The sequence below is a fragment of the Rhinolophus sinicus genome, linkage group LG11 (assembly GCF_036562045.2).
Source record: "Rhinolophus sinicus isolate RSC01 linkage group LG11, ASM3656204v1, whole genome shotgun sequence".
Classification (NCBI taxonomy): Eukaryota; Metazoa; Chordata; class Mammalia; order Chiroptera; family Rhinolophidae; genus Rhinolophus; species Rhinolophus sinicus.
This window is the reverse complement of record NC_133760.1, coordinates 34398492-34415224: the sequence shown is the minus strand read 5'-3', so window position 1 is coordinate 34415224 and position 16733 is coordinate 34398492. Positions and strand designations below refer to the sequence as shown.

The 16733-nt window shown below is 40.7% G+C and overlaps 1 long non-coding RNA gene across 1 annotated transcript in view; it reads right to left on the bottom strand.

The window, feature by feature from the left end:
• LOC141567688 (uncharacterized) overlaps positions 1-16733 on the bottom strand; it is a 246374-nt gene that overhangs the window by 121440 nt on the left and 108201 nt on the right. Inside the window, exons 3-4 of the long non-coding RNA XR_012490509.1 lie at positions 8586-8647; positions 6147-6190 (exon numbers count right to left, since the gene is read on the bottom strand). This is a non-coding gene — a long non-coding RNA (uncharacterized LOC141567688). The remainder of the gene's footprint in view (positions 1-6146; positions 6191-8585; positions 8648-16733) is intronic.

The window sequence follows — 16733 nt, the reverse complement described above, 5'->3', positions numbered from 1 at the left end:
TTTGGACAAGAACTTTGCCTGTCTACAAAGCCACGGGAGATGTCAGGAGTCAAGTTAGTACATGACTCCCGTATGTCAAGTTACTGTATATATGCCAAGAGATCTGCCCTAAGAACTTTGTGTGTATTAGGTTGGTGCAAAACTAATTGTGGTTTTTGCAATTATTTTTAACCTTTTAAACCACAATTACTTTTGTACCAACCTAATACTTAAAACATCTCTGCCTCAGTTTACTCATCTGTAAAAGAGGATTGAACAAGATTGAATGAAGTGCCTATAAAGTGCTGAGAGCAAATCTCTTGGCAAATAGTGCCTGAGAGACAAGAATTAGTTAACATTATTGTTGACTGAGTTGCCTACCTGGTTTTATATCAACTTTTGATACTGCTTTGCCATTTCCACTTTTTACTTTTTTTGTTGTTGTTATTTTTTGGTCTATATTTTGTTTTTGCTTATTTTATTGCAGTTGTTTGGAAGGAACTCCTTCTTTGTAAAATTTTGCTTTCATGTACTTTTACATATTTGAATCACTTTTCCTCTGATATGCAAGTTTTAATGTGCAAGTTTTAATATGCAATTCTTACCACTTGTACGTTGAGATTTAGTGCATTTATGTTTTTCATGTCCCCTCTCAAAATGTATATTCTGTTAGATTAGTACTGCATAATTGAGAATGATCTCTTGAGAATTGTATTGGTGTATGAATTCAAATTGGAAGGATATTTAGTTTTTGACTTTACATTGTTTTCTCACAATCACCCTTTTAATACCATAGTTTTCCTATTCTTGAGTCACAGATTTCAAATCAATTCTCAGTAGTTTACATATCATATTCAAGCTCTTTTCCCTCATAAGAGTTTATGGGTAACATATTTTGAGAGTTTTTCAAGTCTTTTGTTTGATGTGTGTGTGTGTGTGTGTGTGTGTGTGTGTGTGTTTATTTTTGTTTGTTTTGTTTTGTTTAGTTTTGTGGGAATTTGTTTGTTTGTTATGTTGGTTGGTTTTTGCCCTTACCCATGAGTGGCCATTTGGCTGGTTGTGACATTCTGGAGTCACTTTTCCTTGAAAACACTGTACAAGTTGTTCCACTTTCTGGCATTTATTATGCTCTTCTAGGTTCAAATCTTTTTTTTTTTTTTTCATTATCTCTTCTTATAATACAGTGGGGATTTTTGATCTCCATATTTAGATCCTTTCAGCTTCAGAAAATTGTATCTAATTATACCCTTGATAATTGTTTCTTTTAATTGCTCTCTTTTAATCTTCAGAAATATCTAAAATTTATGTGTATTATATCCATTTTCTGTCTCCTTTTTTCTTTGTATTCCTCTGACACATATTGGGTGCTCAATAAACATGTCAAGAAAGAAAGAAAGAAAGAAAGAAAGAAAGAAAGAAAGAAAGGAAGGAAGGAAGGAAGGAAGGAAGGAAGGAAGGAAGGAAGGAAGGAAGGAAGGAAGGAAGGAAAGAGAGGAAGGACGGATAAAAGGAGGGAGGGAGGGAGGGAGGGAGGGAGGGAAAATGGAAGAGAAGGGAAAAAAGAAAAGGAAAAAAAGGAAGGGAGGGAGAGAGCAAAGGAGGGATGTATTTAGGGGACATGTTTTTAAGTTTATTTTACTTAGTTTTGATTTGACTTTCTGATCACTTCTGTCTTTACTGTGGATATCCAGTTGTTCACCTCCTATGGCTCTCTGTTTACTTCTTTGCAACATGTTTTTGTTTCACTCAGCTCCATCTTTTCATATCAGCCTGTATTGTTATTTTCAAAATAGCTTCCAAATAGTGTTTAAGGGTACCACTTTCTGTATTTTACCAAACATTCTATGTGTACCCTCCACACCCAACTTATACAACAAATCATTTTCAGGGTGATGTTGTTTTTTCTTTGTTCAGCACTATTTCCCACCCACCTACCACTGAGTTCCTTTTTATAAAAGTTCTTGAGTAATACCACATGGAACTGCTGGTCTGCAACAAGTGTTCTTCCATTCAGTACTGAGGAACAAAAGTGAGATTCTAATACACCTGTTTGGTTCTCTGAGACTTTAAACCATGAACTTAATCAACCATAGGAATTGCCTTTATTGTATGGACTGCTACCAGCGACATTCCCATCTCTGGCCCAACACACTCCTTTCCCTATAAAGGTTATGGTTCCTGAGATATAAGGGGGCCCTGTCCACCCTCATTGCTTATTCTTATTTCTTATGAGTAGATATCGGTGGGACAGAACAAGATGTAGGAGACTCAACTGTCTCTTTCAAGAACAAGCGTTTTAAATAATTGACTAACCACTTGTATGATTGGTATAAATCTTGGGTCTCTGAGCCAGGTATAGACAGTGTGACTGTGTGTGTGTGTGTGTGTGTGTGTGTGTGTGTGTGCACGCGTGTGCGTGTATGTGTGTGTGTATGTGTGTGTTGGCCAAAGTAGATAATACATTTTCACCCTATCTTCTTTCATGCATGCAAAATATAGTTCTGAGTTATACTGAACTGTTTTTCTTTTTCTCCACTCACTTTTAATTTCGTATCTGTTAATCCTAGAATACACTTACTCTGATAGGAAATTAACCTAAACTATAGGCTCTCTAAGGACAGGGACCATGTACTTAGCTCACCAGTGACTCCCATGAGTTAGCCACACATAAGGTTGAATGACTAAGTAAGTGATCAAATAAAGGTTGGGATGGATTGAACCAGACCCGTGTTTTAATATTATGGACAATACCCTCCATGATACCTTTCTATTTATTCTATTTATATTGGTTTACAAATATGATTTTTAAATTTTAAAATTAGAAAATTATTCCCACCAGCATCCAGAATATGGTAATGATTTGAATGGGAATTTTCTCTTAGTCCTCTTTGTAAATTTCAATATTTTAATTTCTCGTGTGTGATGAAAGTGTGAAATTAACAGAATTAGCTCATTAAGATGTCCAGAAGTTTGCTATGCACATTAAAAAGAAGCATCATTATTATGTTTTTCGTTTGTTTCTTTGTTTCAAAAAAAGCTTTCTTGTCTTATCACAATCATTCAAGGACATTTGGAAAAGGAGAGACATTTTTCCCATAATCCCAAGACTGGAACGCAATCACTATTAACATCTCAATACATTTCCTAACAGATCTCTTTTTTCAACGTGGAGCCTCTGTGGCTGTGGGTGGGAAGTGCCTCACCAGCCAAACTCTAGTGGGAGGCAGAACCATGGAATGTAGGAAGAGGCGTAGAAGCTATAGTCCTGCAGCTGAAACATTCCTTTTATTATTTGTAAATTCCCATTTTGAAAAATATTTGCCGCTCCCCAAAATCCTCTCCAGCACTACACCCCACAGCAATCAAAGAGATAGTCGAACCATCTGAGGGAGCTGCACAGAGCAAACCAGAGATGTGACTGCATGCAGTGGGTCATAGAAAGCCCTTAAACATGACTTTAGAATAATCTTGTTATTCACATCTACAAATTTAACAATTTCCAGTAACAGAGACCTAGAAATATCTGCAACTCATAATCATGGGCCTATTATCTTGGGAAAATGGGAAATGTTATCCAGGGACAAATCTACATGTGTCCAGACAGAATTTAGATGGCAAAAATGAGCAATCTAAGCAAACGCAGATAATTCTCTTAGGAAGTACAAGAGATTGTACCATAGCTTAGTAAAAAGAAACTGGAATGTTTTATTAAATCTCTGCTTTGTAATATTCAAAGGTTACATGAATTATGGGTATGCCGACCATCAAAATATTTCTATAAAGTTCTCATTTCAGATTGGGGTCAACCATGCTCAGCCATCTTTTGATCGCCATTGTTAAATCCTAAATTCGATCCCACCCTTCACCCTCAGGTTCCATATAACCTGTTCAGTTAATTATAGAAATCTAAATAAATAGAAATCTAAATATAAAACCTAAATAAATATAACCTCTTCAGTTAAATCCTAAATTTGATCCTACCCTTTGCCCTCAGGTTCCATGTAACCTGTTCAGTTAATTGTAGAAATCTAAATATAAAATCTAAATAAATATAACCTGTTCAGTTAAATCCTAAATTCGATCCTACCCTTCGCCCTCAGGTTCCATGTAACCTGTTCAGTTAATTATAGAAATCTAAATAAAGCCCAAACTCATGGGATACAGGTTTAAGATTCTGATACCCAATGTAGACAGAGCAGATGACAGACCTACCACCCACCTCACAAGAAAGGGCTCTTTCCAAACGCATCCCTGTGTGAGTGTGCTATGTTTTAAGTATTATTTTTTTAAATATATTTTTTATAGCAACACGTAATTAGACATGTTTTCTTTTTTGTTGCTAAGCATTCTAGCATGTGATATAATGTAACATTTTGCTTCTTTCTGTTCACTTAACACACTATGATCAAATATCTTCATTTTATTAAATGGCCGTCAAAGCCATCACATTAATAACTGCATCATATCCCACCACCTATTTTTAACACCACCTATTTTTTCCATTGTTGGAGATTTCAACTGAGTAAGTTACTTTGTAACATCCCAATGTGGAATCGTCTCTGAAAAAGTTTAATGATTTAAAGGTTTAAACTTTTTGATATTGTGTGAAGACAGATACCTCCCAGTGAAAAAGGAAATGTACCATTCAGAGTGGTTTTTGTTGCTGCTTTTGTTTTGTTTTTTGACACAACTCACCAACTCTGTTCTGTTTATAGAAAATAGCTACTTATATACTGTAGCTATAATAGCAGTAGCTACTTTACAACAAAGATGACTGGGGGTTGGGTACCACTTCAGAAAGGTGTATGGAGTAATGAAAACTATGGGCCCAGGTGCACACACACACACACATCTCCTGTGGTCAGTTGTTATGTGTTTTGATTCCTAACTCACAGCAAGATGTCCTCTAGCAGGGCCCAGTCCTGGCAGCTGGCTGGCAGAGCTGGGAATATTTGGAAAAGAAGAGGAAGGCTCTAACCAGAGACCACTAGGCCTCCTCTTTTCAAACAACAATAAATGATGACTCTCTCCTATGATACATAATTTAGCTGTGAGGTTTGGCAATTTCTGAGTAAAATGAGTACAAAATAAGAAGTGCAGCCATGTGAATGAAATACCTTTGGTTTAGCTATCCTGTGAATGACTAAATTCAAGATACAGATGAGAGAGAGAGAGTGTGAGAGAGAGAGAGAGAAAGAGAGCCAGAAAGTGCTACAGAGTGGCTGCTTTTATAGTTTTTAGCCTGAGATCTTCCCTTTCTTAACTTCATCATATTTCTTTTTTTTTTTTCTGGTTACCATCTGCTATGGGCTGAATTGTGTCCCTCCAAAATTCATATATTGAAGTCCTACCCCAAATACCCCAGAATGTGCCTATATTTGGACACAGGGTCTTTAGAAAGGTCACTGAGTTAAAATGAGATCGTTATGTTGGGCCCCAATCCAGTATAACTGGTGTCCTTACATAAAGAGGAAATTTTGACACAGACACAGAGGGAAGACAATGTGAAGACACGGGGAAAATGACCACGTACAAGCCAAGGGCAGAGGCCTCAGAAGAAGCCAACCCTTGCTGACGTCTTGATCTTGAACTTCCCAGCCTCTAGACCTGTGAGACTATTAATTTCTGTTATTTAAGCCTCCCCATCTTTGGTATTTTGTTACGGCAGCCTTGGCAGACTAATACGCCATCATTAGATTTACATGAAGGCCACACTTTTGGGGGTTTGCCCCATGCTGAGACCCTACAAAGCTACTCTCCCAGTGTGACTCATTAACTGGTCCTTTTAGCTCTGCGAGGACAAACAGGTCAATGGGAGCAAGCCCAGGACACCCTATTTATACCCAAGGAAGGGATGGAGCTGGCCCCAAATCAATATTCCTGTAAGGGCACTACCCCACCTTTCTCCTTTGTCTTTGTCAAGCGGAAATTTCTCGTTATATTAAACACGCACTGGCTGCCTTTGGCAGAGACCAGCCCCTGGTTTAGGAGCCACTGAATCAGGACCTTAACCAAACATGAAATGACAGAACTGTTTCCAGCGGAGGATTAATTGAGCCAACTCAAGGCAAACACAACGTATTCTGGCATCGCTTTTGACAGATGGAAATAAAACAAACATTAGGAAATGGATCACAGCTAACAATATGCAAAATTAAAGAAGGTACCTTTTTAACTTTGTCTGGGAGCCCACTGGCTTTTCTTATAAAATCTGCAAAAGAAAATAGACAGAGCTGTTAATCTCGTTATATAACCAGTTAGCACATGCAGACAAGGGGAATTAAAAGTCTTTGCATTCAGGGGAGGAAACAGATATTTGACACATATATTTATTAAGGAGACTGGACTGGAAAATAGCACTGCTGTCTTAGTCAGAAATGGTGTAGAAAATACTTAAATAATACAATAGACTGTGCACAGACAGCATAAGCAGCTTACAAATGAAAGCCTAAGGTCTAAGTATTTTCATTTGAAGGTTAAATTTTCAATTAATTTTTTTCAGCTTGTTGCCATCTCTTCCAAGCGTCACTATTAATTGCTATAAAACAATGTCTCTCCCTGTTTGAATTCTGGACATGGAGGCCAGAAGCTGTCAGTCATCTAATGGGCATCAGAGTATTGGGGCAGAAATCAAAACTACTGTGTAAAAGCTGAACCAAAATGTCAGGTTCTGAGAAGCCAAGTGATTGGTTAAAAACCCCTTTTTTCATTTGCTCAGTTTTTCAGAAGTTACATTCATAAGCTCTAGCCTGTCACTGAAAAGTACAAATAGAAGCTTTCTATTATTGGAAAGTCCAAATATCCCAATTTCAGGGGCTTCAGGGCAGACCAGGGTCTACATGGACATTAACTCAGTGGATCAGCAGAGGAATTATTTACATTTTTCTTCTTTAGAATAGAATGCTATCCACAGTCCCTGGCTATAAATGAGCTTATCCACGTCTCCTGCTGGGTTAACTGGCAGTGGAGGGCTCTCTCCCAGTTAACAAACGCCCTCATCAGCTGCAGTGATAGGAAACAGAATTTAGAAAGCAATTGTATGGTGCAGAAATTGGGTTGAAAGTAGGGCTACATCTTGAGTTGAGGACAGGATTAGAACAGAGGCTTGGGGTGTAGATACATTCACATATGTTTTGGCTTCAGAGTCAGAATTAATTTTGAGGATGATTTTAAGTTGAGAATAAAGGAGAAGAATGGCACTGAGGATAAAAATGTGTAGCATTATATTTAATTTTAAATAGGCTAGTACCATAGGAAGAATATGAATTTTATTTTTAATAAGGCAAATCTAGTCTTGTAATGCAGCTACATTTTGTATACTTTCGTAACCTTGTATAAGTCACCTAATATCTGAGCTTTAATTTCCTCATCTGTAAGATGGGAATATTAATGTCTACTCTGTGCCTTCTTGAAAGAAGAAGTAAAGGTAAGTAGGTAGATGAGAGATCGATTTTGTTCTTCCTCCTTCAAGGGGACATTTGGCATTGTATGGAGATATTTTTCATCGCCAAACTTGGGCAGGGGGTGATACCAAAACCTAGTGACAGAGGCCCAGGATTCTGCTAGACACCCCACAATGCACAGGAAAACCCCCCAAAATTAACCTGTCCAAAATGTCAATAATGGTGATACTAAAAACCCTGGATTAGATATAGTAGGTAGGGAGATGATAGAAGATGATAGAAGACAGACAAGAAACTAATGGAGAAATTGATTTTGGAGATTTATAGATTATCTATAAATCTATAGATTAATTGATTGATAGATGAGAGATATGACATGGAATACCCTAGGCATTCAACAAATGGAAGGGATTTATTATTAATATTATTAAATCTGAAGATAGGATTAATATCATTAGGGTTGTGATAAAATAGATGCTGATAAAGGTGAAATAATGGTAGTAATGAAAACGTGCCAGCCGTCATGCTAAGTGTTCTGTATTTTTGCTACATTTAAGATTGGGGTTTGTCCCAGTCTAAGATTAGGGTTAGTGTTAGAGGTATGGATTGAGTGACGGTTGGGATCAGGGCTGGAGCTGAGGGACCACCGCTTCCCAAGGAGCAGACAAAGCTCACTAATTATTTTGGAAACATGTAGGCCACCCTGCCAGCATCAAGTATCCCAGTCTGAGTTCCTGCAGTTCAAGGGGGGACAGAATTGATGTGGCATGTCAGAGTGGCCCACCCCACAACCGCCCACTTTCTCAGGCAACGGTATCCATTTATCTGGAGCACACTGATGACCCAGTTCCATCCAAGTCTCCATATCCGATTCCATGAGGAAGGAAGAGGTAAGCTGCTTCCTATAGCTACCCTCTCAAATACAAACTGGACAAACGTATGTCTTTCCTCAAAGTGGGATTAGTTTCGGAGCTTTCCTAGCATTCGCCCTTCATTTCTCTTGGTAGGTATCTGGGAGTGGAATTTCTGGGTCACTTTGTAAATTGATGTCTCCCCTGGTGGGGTCTTGAGTAGACATTGACCCAGCCTCCTCCTCAGCACTGTGCAGGGTAATAATGGGACAGCCTGAGAACTCACCTACTATGTGTTCATAGCATTCATTCCCTGGGAGATTTCCCATTAAAACTTTGAAACTCCACTTACCTTTAAACCGAGGACAGCCTTGTAGTAATGTCCTGAGGTTGCGATTTCAATACAAGGAGTCTCTAAAATACAAAGATGTGAAATTATCTTGAAGAGGTGACAACACATAAGATGATCATGTAATATTATTGCCATCATTATTGTTATTTTTGCTTGTCATCTGCAATTTGAAATGATGGAGCTTTAAGCTCTACTTGGTAGGATCAGGCAGCAACAAAGATCTAATGCAAAGGGCTCTTGATAGTTGGTCCCATCATTTCCACCTCCCAGTTATGGGAACTTCCCTAAAGTGATTTGCCTCCCCAAGCTCTAACTGCTTTACTTAAAAAAAAATGGGGCCACCAACCTCATCTCTCAGGGTTTCAAGAAGATTAAACAAATTGGCAACATATTTAATCCAGTTTCATGCGGTTGTTGGGTGGTGATAAAAGTGAACTGGCATCTTAACATGCTTAACCATAGAGCTGGGAGGACTATGGGTGGAGCTGGGCCCTTTGTTAACTCTCTAGTCTTGACTTCCTGTTGAACTTTGTGGTAACTTCCGGGGGAGGGATGTGACTAAAGAGGGAAGCCATGTTGGTTTGGCCCTTCTTTTTCATTTCCATGTGGGTGACTGGTTGGGATACCAGTGGGCATATACACACTTTTGGTGGCTTTGTTTCTTTTTCTTTTCCCGGATTTGGTGGGTTTTCTGGAGAGTTATTTTTTTCCAGTCAACAGTAGTTACCTGACCTTCATTTTAATCTACAAAGGTTGCATATCTCAAAGGACCCCTCAAAGAACCAAAATACATATGTTACAGGATAGGTTGCCTACGATTCTGCGTCCAAATTCAATGTTGGACAGGGAGGGTGGGGGTCTGACACTAAGCAATTCTCTGACACCAGCTGGGAGCTTTACAATGTAACCCAATTCTGACACAATCTACCTGGAGATAGAATCAGATTCCACAGGTTAAGGGCTCAGTCCTATAAGACTGCCTCCCCCACGTCAGACGCGAGTCACAAGGCCAGGTTATCACCTGTACATCTGGACCAACCAGCTATAGACTGGAGAGTCCAACACCCCACTCCTAGGATTTCATTAATGTGCTAGAGCAGTTCGCAGAACTCAGAGAAACATTTTATTTACTAGATTACCAATGTATTATAATATCATATCACTCAGAAACAGCCAGATGGCACGGATGCCGAGGTCTAGGTGTGGGGAAGGGGGACGGGGCTTCCACGCCTTCTCCCTCCATGCGCACCCCACTCCCTGTGCCTCCACAAGCTCATCCAGTAGAAACTCTCTGAACCCCATCCTTGGGTTTTTACACAGGCTTCATTACGCGGACATGACTGACTAAGTCATTGGCCAGTGGTGACTGAACTCAACCGTCAGCTTCTCTTCCCCTCCCAGGAAGGGCGGGGATGGAACTGAGTTCCAACCCTTCAATCACATGGTTGGCTCCCATAACAACCAGGTTTGGGTTTGCTAATTATCTCCCTCCCCCCACCCAGCTTTAGGAGATTTCCAAAAGTTACTCCTTAGCATAACTCAGTTGTGGCTGAAAGGGGATTGTTCGGAATAACAATATACCCATTTTACAGTTATGGCGCTGAGGCAATTTCAGGAACAAAGGACAAGAGACCAAATACTGTAACAAAAGATGCTCTCATTGGTCTTATGGCTCAGGAAATGCCAACAGTTTGAAGAACCATGAGCCAGAAACAGAACAAAGACCAAATATGTATTTCTTATTATAAATCACAATATCATACTGCCTCATTTTATTCACATATTCATTTTTTTTTCACTGGGGATCTATCTGTATAGAATTTTGGTATCTCTCTTTTAAATAGAAGTAACAACAAAAATAACAGTACAACACATTAATAAGGACCTTTTAAAAGGTGCATTCATATTGAGGATATTATTTAGACTATTAAAATCTGTGGCTCTCAAGCCTGGTTGCTCATTAGAAACATCTGGAGAGTAGTTCTGCTCAATGCCGGGCACCCCCATCTGGGATTCTGATTCAACGCATGGGGTGGGCAGGACTTAGAAATTTGGAGATTTTTTTTTTAACTTCCTAGGTGACTCCAATTAGACCAGAGTTCAGAATCATTACAATGGACTGTGGAGACTAAGGCAGAGGCTAGTTCTCTACTGTTCAGTTGGGAAGCCAGGAGAAAGGTTAGAGGACTTGCCCAAGGTCATACATCTAAGTTGTGATGGCACTGAGATATGAACCCAGGTCCCTAGACTCAGTGCTCTGTTTCCTACACCATACTTTCTAAGAAGAAAATTTTACTAAAATTTAATTAAACTGGAAGTCCTGGAGTGCAGAAAGGACAACTTGAGCCCTTGGCAAAAATATACAAATGAGTGACAATAATAATAGACTCACCTACAATGAGTCCGCAGGGGGGCCTCATCTTACTTTGCCTTGGGTATGCCAAAACCAGGACATGGCTCCTCAGAAAGCTGCTTACTTACTAGGAAGAAATTCAGTGAGAAGTGGAGATTCTAGAGGGACAGATAAATCAATAAGCAAGACTACTGAGTTGGTAAAGGGCCCAGCTCAGCTGTTCAGAGCCAAAAACAGAAAGGCTTCCTGAGCAGGTGGGTGCCTTCATTGTGGTAATCAACTCTGGGCCCTAGAAGCAGTGATGTCATCAGGATTCCTGGGATGCTCTGAAGGAAGTGAGTGGGCCCCTAGGGAGCACATAAATATGTCACTGCAAACACCTGGGCGGGGCTACCAACTCAGGGCCTCTCTGCACCCAAGGCCTGAGCAAATGTTAGCCAACTTGTGAGTCTGCGGATTGATGGGGAAAATGCTAAACTGTAAGGAATCAAAATTTGAGGATGAAATGGGAACTATAAATCATCAAGCCAAACCTCTCACTGCACAGATTAAAGACAAGGAAGCCCGGAGAGGGGCTGTGACTTGCTTCAAGGCCACAGAGCTAAGTGGAAGGCAGATCAAAGCTTTCTTGCCTGGTGGGTCTTCCACCATTAAAAACCAAATAAACAAGAAACCATGGGCAAAACACAGACAAGCCCCAATTACTGTCAGGAAAAAGAGATGGGGTGGTGGGGGGCTTCACCCTATGCACCCTCATTCTTCTGTCCTTCCATTGCCTCCTCCACCCGCCCTCCGCTCGGACTGTGGAGAAAGCTTCCACTTTGGCTGCCACTCTGTGTTAGAGGGATCCAAGGAACCACACGGAAACCTGTATTCTCTGGCTTTGCTGTGTGTCTTGGGATAAGTCACTTCACTTCTCTGGGTCTCCACTTCTCTGTGAGTAAAATGATGAGTGTGAAAAGACAATTCTAACAATACACTGCCCGCTCTACTCACTAAACCAAGGATTGGCAAACTACGGCCAATTCTGGCCTGCCACCTGGTTGTAAACACAGATGCTCCTCAACCGGATATCCCCAGCGTAAGTGGAAAATATGGTTAAGTTGAAATTGCATTTAATACACATAACCTACCAAACATAGCTTAGCCTAGCCTACCTTACATGTGCTCAGAATGTTACTGTAAACCAAAGAACAGGTCTGTGGAGAGAGAGGGGGGGAAGGGAAGGAGGAGGTGAGGGGAGACAAAGGAGGAGGCGATGAGATCATCCCTAAGAAAAGGTGCAGCTACCAGACCGGCCAGAACCAGATTTTAGTTCTGACAGTAGATCCAGGACGCCATCTTGCTCCTCAAGGTGAACTTTAGCTAATTATAATGGATTACAATATTATTAGCATTGCAGGTAGGGAAAATCTGCACCCCTCGTGTGGCCATGACAGTTCGAACCAAGCCAAATAAGGACAAAAATCCCTCCTCCCGACAGAAAGGAGTGGTTAGTGAGGAACAGCCTGGAAACGCCTATGAGGCCATCCCTAAGTCTTGAATATTTAGCGCCTTCATTTTCAGTGAAATAAATTCCCAAGTCTCATTGTTCTTCGGAGCAGCTGCTCTTCTCTGGATCTGCCTGCTATCTGCTGCTTGCTTGGTTTTTTTAGTGTGTCCTTGACTTCTTTCCTGTGGTGTACACCAAGAACCTGCTTTCCGCCAACAGGAACACTATCCAAAAGATGCTGGCAACACACTACACTGTAGAGTATCAGTTGTTTACCCTCGTGATTGCCTGGCTGACTGGGAGCTGCGGCTCCCTGCCACTGCCCGGTGTTACAAGAGAATATCATACAGCATATCACTAGCCTGGGAAAAGATCAAAATTCAAAGTATGGTTTCTACTTATCAGTTTCATTACCATCGTAAAGTCAAAACTCCTAAGTCAAACCATCACTAAGTTGGGGACCATCGGTGAAGTTTTACTGGGATACAGCCACACCCAGTCGTTAATGAATTGTCTACACATGCTTTTAAGCTACAATGGGAGAATTAAGCAGATGAAACAGAGACGACTGTATGTCCCACGGAGCTGAATATATTTACTATCTAGCTTTTTGCTGATTCCTATAAAACAATGCACCCTCTGCCTACTACCTGTGAGATAGATACACACACACACACACACACACACACACACACACACCAGCATATATTTATACATTTCCTCGTCCAGATAATTTTTCTGCTTATGTGTTTGCCTTTAGTAGAAAATTCATTCAAACATGTAACTAAACACAGAAACAAATTCAATAAATGATCCTCATAGCTCCCGTTTTAACAGATGTAAATATTCAGTTAGATTTTATGTTTTCAAAATACTGTACCATAATAATCTATATTTACATGTAATCCTGAATTATCTTAGAAGGAGGAAGAAAAGCCACAGGTACATGCATGAACATTAGGGTTAAATGACCTAAAGCGTCCAGCCTGACTATACCATGATGATTATCATTCTATTTTTGGTTTTTCAAATGAGTAGGGTCTCACTTATGAGATCCATGGGCTAATTTACAAGACACATTTTATCAGAGAGTCAGAAACTAATTATGAGGTTTTTTAATCAAATATACAGTTTAATATAAAAGTAAAATTGTGATTTCAGTTGATATCTAACCATAGTTAACTAGTAGTACTTGAAGCACGGCTTACAGGCTAACATAAGGCAAGATTTAAAGGAAATAAAGCCTGAGGTTGAGTTGATACCCCTTTCCATCCACTCTTATCCTTAATCCACTTGGTGAAATCTCAGTGTTAGGCATCAATCTTAATCAGAAAGCCCTTTTGTAACTACTATGTCTTTTGCTGGGAAAAGCCACGCCTTTGAGACTGTTCTGGACACCAACGGTTTGCATACCTTCACCAGAACTCACAGCCTCTGAGCTGACTAGGTCCCAGCGCACATGAAACCAAGGACAGATTTTTGTTTCATCTCCTCAAACCTGACAGAGACTGAAAGGGAAGCTTCTGCCTCTCATTTGCCGTCATCAGCATCAGTGCCTGCCTCCCACAACCTTGGCGTATTTCTTCACTGCATTCAGTATTTTCCCTTTTGAGGCTACTGCATGGTGTGTGTGCATGGGCGAACGTGCACCTGTATTCTAATCCTCCCTCACTCCTTCTAGTCGTTAAATGGACTGGATGAAGTGAACAGAAATGAGCACTGAGGGCTCCCCTTTGAAAAAATTCTCCTTGACCGATATCCCTGTGATACAGAACTTAAAGATCCAGCCAGAAACATTTTTTTTTTTTCCTTAGAAGACCAGAAACTGTGCTAGGTGAGCACATGGTTAGTTACATCTTCACTGAAATGGCTTGAGGCAGAAAGACACATTAGTTTTACAACAGCTATTTCTGTTGTGCTAATGATGCCACAAGGCAGGAGGAGGTGACCTGGCCAAAATCTAAGGTTCCCACCTGTCCTCCCAATTCCACTCAGAGGCATTCATGACTCGCACGTGTTGCTCCTCTTTCCAGATTAAGGGCAATATTTTTAAGCTTTGGGATTTAATGTCCCTGCTTCAGCCTTCAGAACCTCTCCCTCAACCAAGTGACAGAGCTCCAACCACGTATTAGTCATCCCAACCTCCCACGCCTAGAGCCAGAAGTGTGCCTGATGCAGAACCCAAGGGGACTATGGAATGGGTAATAAAGAAAGATTGTTAAATATATCATAAGTACCTATTACCAGGAAGATTAATCATGATAAGAATGCCCTTTTCTTAGTGCAAGACTTTCTCTCTTGATACTTAACCTACCCCCGTAGAGGAGGTTAAACTATGCACCTTATGGGGGACTATTAAGACACCTATAATTAAAATGACTATTCCCTGAGTGCTCAAGGAAAATCACATTTTTTTCCTCCTAACAATTGAAAACACAATAAAAAAAAATAACTACAGAAACTTGAGAAAAATAATATCCCTCCTAATTCCATCACCAAATGGCATAAATTCTGTCCCCCAAAAAGGCACAAAGGAACCTTGGGAGGTACAAGGACACCTGGAGAATTTACATAAATGCAGGCCCACCTCACATACACTCTGCTTCTCAGGCTCAAGATTGCACCTTTTGATAAAGCCCCAGGCAATTTGGATGTTGGAGGTCAGAAGACCAAGCTTTGGGAAACATTGCAAATTGTTCAATACTAGTATTTTTGCACATGCCATATGTCCCTCCCAACCTTCCAACTCTATTTCCTAGCTTCTATAGTGACCCACTATATATTTATTTATACTACATATGTTTTTCAGCCTGGTGAAATTGAAGAGATCAGAATTTAAATCCCAAACCTTCTCTTAAATTTATTCTGATCCATTCTTATTAACAGGCCCACAGGGCAAGGGCATATGTACAGCTTTACTGTGGGTTGCCATATCGCTTTCTTCTAGTGTTAAGAAATTTGTATTTAAATAGGCAGATTAAGAGGGCCCGATATTCACCATAACGTCACCAGCAATGTGCATCTGAATTTATTTTTACTTTGTTCTGCTAATTTAGTCATTGTAAAATGGTATCTCTAGGTGGACTTAATTTGCACTTCTTGCATTTCTGGTGAAGATTAATATGTTTCCCTGTATGGTGTTTTGTTTTGCTTTGCTTTTTGCTATTTACAAGTTTCCCAGAGTTACAGTAAAATTTTGAATTTCTCTTTGGGTTCAGGGCAAGGCTTATTGCTTCTTTATTGTCAAGACAACAGAAACTTAACAGAGCTCAAAAGCCAGGAATGGAGCAGGGACTATGGCTTGATTCAGCAGCTGAGGGTGGTACTCTTGGCCAAACTATCTTGTGTCCTGAAGGTCTTACTGCAAACATTTCTAGACGGGAGGAAGAAAGTATTCCAACTCAGGTTCCATGGGAAACTGACTCTGAGACTGAGAATTGGAAGCGGGAGAGTCTTGGGGGAATTTTCCTGAAGATTAGGACTTGGAAGGGGTGAAGGAAGCTGGAGCTGACAAAGGAAGGTGCTTGAACATCTCAGCAGTGGCCCTGGGGAGCGCTAGTGCGGAGACGACCCTTCATTGTTGTCCTGCTTTAAGGCAAATGTGCCAGGACTTTCTTCCTGCACATGGACCAGTCAAAGGATACGGGCTGCCCCAGAGAAAGGGTTGGGTGAACTGTCAGCCACCAGCACCACCAGCTGCTGGGCAGCTAAAAGCCTGACTCCTAAAGAAGGAATCCAAGTGATGTACCACAGCATCCTGCCGAAGGAATCTGACGTTGGTTCAGACACTACAGTTTCTTTAATGCATGCTATGGTTTTAGTGTACCTACACTTCGGAGCATAGTGGCATAAAACAAGTGCCACCTTTAATTTGACTTGTGATTTTGCAAACTGGGCTGGGCTCACCTGGACAGTTCTTCTGCTGGTCTCGCTGGTGACCACTCATTGGCTGCATCCCGCTGGTGAGCAAGCTGTGGGCTGAGCTCAGCTGGGATGATAGGGTACCTAGGCTTCTCTTGCTCTCATTGGAGTCTCCAGGCCTCTTCTTCACAATGTGGCCTCGTCACCTCCAGGCAGCTTCATCACATGGTCTCTCCGGCAAGGTAACTGGTTTTCTTATATGGATACTTAGGGCCAGGTCCCAGTATAAGCCTATAGAGCAGAGTTTCTGAACCTTTGACTATTGACAATTCTTTGTTGGGATGGCCGATATCTGTCCTGGGCATTGCAGAATGTCTAGCAACGTCCCTGGCCTCCACTCCACAGATGCCAATAGCACTCTCCCAGTTGGGACAATGAAAAA